The 5000-nt window shown below is 49.0% G+C and overlaps 1 protein-coding gene across 12 annotated transcripts in view; it reads left to right on the top strand.

The window, feature by feature from the left end:
• Positions 1–5000, top strand: part of LOC122257243 (latrophilin Cirl) — a 224773-nt gene that overhangs the window by 181478 nt on the left and 38295 nt on the right. The gene's annotated exons all lie outside the window — the stretch shown is intronic.

The following is a 5000-nucleotide window of genomic DNA, read 5'->3' as shown; positions in this document are numbered from 1 at the left end:
AGAGAGAGAGAGAGAGAGAGAGAGAGAGAGAGAGAGAGAGAGAGAGAGAGAGAGAGAGAGGGGGGGGGGGGCACAAAGAGAGAGAAAGGGAGAGAGAGAGAGAGGGGTGGGGGGTGGGGGCACAAAGAGAGAGAAAGGGGGAGAGAGAGAGAGGGGAGGGGGGGGCACAAGAGAGAGAGAGAGAGAGGGGGGGGGGCTAGACACAAAGAGACAAGGGATAGATTGCGAACGAAAGGGACAGACAGACAGAGCGTGGCGTGGTTCGCCGTGTTTTTGTTATTCTCTCCCGGACTTTTACCTGACCTCACGGCCTTCGTTGTTCTCTCGCCACTCGTTCTGTTATCACTCACAACAGTGATGAACCTGTTATGCCACTTGTTATTGTTATTTTTGCGTGCTGGGGACGGGAAGGACGTGCTTTCACTGAAGCTTGAACAGGGCGATGGAGGGGGGGGCGGGGTGGCAAGGACCTGCAGGAGAAGGTCCACGGGAAAGGGTCATCGTGGATGAAGAACAGAGGAGGAGGCAAAAGGTAGACGAAAGAGCGGGGAAGGACCAATAAGACAGTGACAGGTGCGAAGGCCATAAATTACGGGTGTTCTGCGGGCTACAGGACGGCGATATATGGAGGCTGTAATGGCGAAACTTTTCTCCTTGTGTTCTCACAGATATTTATTTCTGACTATTGGATATCGAGAGCCGTATATGGTTGATTCATACATGGTGTCTGACGTTGATCTCCTTGAAAATCCGTTTGAGGTTAGGAGAAAAATGAGGACGACTAGAAGTGTTTATTTGCTGAAATGGAGAGAGAAAGAGAGAGAGAGAGGGAGAGAGGGAGAGAGAGAGAGAGAGAGAGAGAGAGAGAGAGAGAGAGAGAGAGAGAGAGAGAGAGAGAGAGTGAGTGCACCTGCGGGTTGTGTATTCTCTTCTTTCTTCTGATGACATCTTCGGTAACAGCGAAGAAGGGTGTATAAAGAGGTATTCTTGTGGCCGCCGATCTCTGGGTCACAGGTTTTGTTAGGCCCTGCCCGGGAAGCAGCCTGGAGGAGCGAGTATAATTGCTCGGGTCGCCCGGACAAAGGTATTTTCCAGCCGAGAATCTCAAGGGAAGACTTGGATGGAATCGTATTTTCTGGACTAGAGTCATTGTGGGGGTTTTGTACCAGACGTGAGGGATGGCTGGTAGCTTGTTTGTTGTGTAAGGGCCACCTAAATTATCACGGGGGGAAGTGGCTAAGGGTTCTATTACGTTATGCGTATTTCCTTTGTGTGTCATTGGGAGTCCGAGATGCGTGTCAGATCACAGCCATGATACGATTAAGTCCAACTGGATTATGTGTTATCACCCTACGTATTATAGTGTACCCAGGGAAAGATGCGCTTGGAAGACACGTATCCCCGTGTCTGTAATACGTCATGACTTATGATTAATGGTTGTCAAAACTTTTCATTAGCTGGGAAAGGGAGCTCGACGAGTGATCAGACTTCATCCGAACTGTGATATATGTCTTTTAATAATATAAACTCTTTCGCGGAATAATTCGTTCTGATTTCGCTGATCTTTGTAACAAATTATCCAGCCGTCAGATGTTAATAGTAGACGAGGCGTCGGCGCCTGTCTACGTGCGTCATGCAGGACAAAGACGCCCGCATAAAGCCCTTTATCTGAGGTTGGGTTACGAATTTCAGCCGGTCCGATATCACTTCCCTTTCAAATATTTAGTGCAATCAGGGTGGCCACTACCGTTTTTAATTTACATGACTGAATACAAGCCATCTTTTGGAATTAACATATGCGATTTGTTGATCTCATTTTGTAACGCCTAATTTCCCTTAGTGTTGTTAGGAAATCATAATATTTTACAACTTTCGTAACGGCAAAGACCACAGAAGTTTAAAAGAGACATATCTTGGTCAGCATCACAGGTGATATTTTTCACGTTGGATGTCCCGTGAGAAACCCAGCAGGACAAACGGAAGTTGAAATTGTATCTTCCTGCGTGCAACACGAGTTAGAATGTCACGAACACGCACAGTCGCAGTCTTCCCCCTTTCCGCCCGTTGTGTTATAACAACGGCCGCGCCCTCACAGTTTATTCCTCCAAGGGAAGTACCCCAAACCCGTAGTCCCTTCCTCTCTGCTTTCCCGATCGTCCCTTACTCATTTCTCGCCGTAGTCCCTTCCTCTATGTTTCCCTATAGTCCCTTCCTCTCTACTTTCCTCATAGTCCCTTCCCCTATGCTTTCCCCTGTAGTCCCTTCCTCTCTACTTTCCTCATAGTCCCTTCCCCTATGCTTTCCCCTGTAGTCCCTTCCTCTCTACTTTCCTCATAGTCCCTTCCCATATGCTTTCCCCTGTAGTCCCTTCCTCTCTACTTTCCTCATAGTCCCTTCGCCTATGCTTCCCCCTGTAGTCCCTTCCTCTATGCTTTCCCCTTTCCCATGCGGAGTCCTTTAGTCCATTCTGTTCCGCTATCTCAGATGCTGCTGCTCCTCCTCTATAAGCTCCCCTCCCCTCTGCCCTTCTTCCCTTCTCCCCTTCTTCCCTTGATCCTCTTTCCCCTCTCGCCCGTCGGACCCTCCTCCCCCGTTCTTGTTTTCTCATCTCCCTTCCTCTCCGCTCCTCTCCCCCATGCGGCTCAAGGCGAAGGTTCCTCGAGGATCAGGTTTCCTCCGCGCGTTCGGGGAAGTGATTGTCTACCATTGTTATGATATTTTTGCTCCTTTAAGTCATTATCTTCGTGTAATTGATATTCGGCGCTTAATGGAGGTACGCGATTTGTCGTCTTTTAAAGTTTATCTTTAATCGTAAGTTGTCTTTTATATAATATTTGAAACGGGAGTCGGTCCAAATCAGGCTTTCTTGAAGAAATCGCAAAACTCGGGACGCGTCCAAATACCCATCTCGGTATTGAAAATCTCAATGCGTATTCGAAGTCAGCATAGCGAAAATAATCGATACATCACAATGCTCTCTTGGGAATTTGCGAGAAGGAGCGGCTTGTATTAGTATATCCTCCAGAAATGGAGCCGAGCATCCTACGGTCCGGCGAGGAAACATGAAGCCGGTGTGAAATTGTCACCTTGAACCTGAGGCTCAGTCCGTCACTGGAGTAGGGGGGAGAGGGGAAGGGAGTTTCTTGTCACGGGGATGGGGGGGGGGGTTGTGGTCTGTCAGCCGTCACTGACATGGCCTGGTCATGATGAAGACCGATCGTGCAGTGCGCATGTTAACATCGGCACAAACACCGACAGCGTGTATACATGTGTGTTTGTTTGTAAGCCTAGCACGTAGTTATGTGTAACCCTGCATGGGTCGGATTATGGAGATTTATATGCATTACACATGGGCAGTGATTTACTATCAGCGGCCAGAATGAATATTGATAGCTTGCTCACACTGAAAATTATATTCATGCCTCACTAATACCGCGATCAAAGACTTGCTCGAACTAATGAATGTAAATCAAATATGAATTGCGATCCCAATTTGCGTCCCTTGGCCCCAGCCGGGGAGCACACCTGCCGCACGAAGGCCTTACCTGTCTGCCGCCACAGCATTCGCAGGTAAGTGTCAAAATGTATCCGCGTCAGGTGGGCGCAGTCAGCCCCGGCAGATAGGCTTTTCCCCAGCCTCTGCGACCTGAGCCTTCGAGCCCCGAGATTTCACTAACGGCGGGGGATTAGCGTAGATGCGACGGACGTCAGTCGAGAGGGAGCGCCGCAAGAACAAACAAGGTTGGATAGATTGAAATGGATCTCGTCGATTATACAACGAAAGTAAACAACAAAATGAATTAGTGAGCGATCCTCCCCACGAATGAAAGTAAAGCATTCATCCATTAAAATCATCGGAGCTTTATACTTTAAGAAAAGTATCGCATTATTTTAGGCTGAGCGTTTTGTAGAATGAAACCAACCGGAAGGACGGGAGTCGGTGTCCCGCGCTGGCCTGGCGGAGGAGCGACGGCGGACCCGCATGCGACGAGAGAAACCCCACGCGAGGACCCAGGTGCCGCGCAGCTGAGGTTTGAGACGGCTTCGAGCATCAAGTGACGACAATCAGTTATGCGGGTGTGGTCAGGTAACTCGTCGTCGCCCTACGGATGGACGTGATATAAAAATCGATTGAAAAGTGAGATGGATTGGCCGGGAATGACTAACCTAGGCCTACGATAGACTTTCTTCTGCGTCACAGCATTGTTTTTTACACAGTTCAGACTGCACGAACAACATAAAACCCACAGTTGAAACAAAACCGTAGTCTGAAGTTGATGCATTTGGAGTGAAGCAGTAAACCTGATATATCCGCTTGTGAACCGCCAGCCGCAGCTGAACCGGGCTTCTTCCTGTCTCGTCTCTCGTCTCCCCTTCATGACACTCTAGAGTTTTGATACCACACATTGATTAATTTTCGACATTCAATATTTTAATATTGGTTTTCGGATCACTCTTATTTTTTCTCGCCGCCAACGCGAAGGGGTGAGGGCGATGAAGCCGGAGACTCGCTTACCCTTAGCTCATTTATTCACCGTGTCTAGCAAGCCTACACAGCACTCGCATGATACAGGAATGAAAGTCGCGTCCCTGGAGTGCGTCGGCTCGTTACCTGCGTCCCCAGCCGGCGAGGCTCTCGTGCCGTTGCTAAGGTTTCCTTGTTTCTCACTTTTGTTTACATTTTCTATCCTAGGCTTACGACGCCCGCGCGGTCTTCATCGGGGAAACTGGTGCACTTAATATCACGTCTTCTTTCGTCGGTTGATATATTCATTCTTTTTCACTTCGTGTGCGACGCCTCCTTCCCAGGAACCTTTCTCGGCAAATAAGCGGCTTCTTACTCTAAATTGTCCGGAGTTGCCGCCACGACCTCCCTCTCCGCCCTTTCGTCCGCCGCTATTCACCTCACGCTTGAACTTTCCTTCGCTCTCCGGTTCCGGCTAATTAGCAGGTCAGTCCCGCGGAAAATAGATTAAGCATGAAGTGCTGAAACTGCGTAT

The sequence above is a fragment of the Penaeus japonicus genome, unplaced genomic scaffold (assembly GCF_977035675.1).
Source record: "Penaeus japonicus unplaced genomic scaffold, GWHDUDI00000001_assembly GWHDUDI00000006, whole genome shotgun sequence".
NCBI lineage: Eukaryota > Metazoa > Arthropoda > Malacostraca > Decapoda > Penaeidae > Penaeus > Penaeus japonicus.
This window is presented reverse-complemented; position numbering and strand designations above follow the sequence as displayed.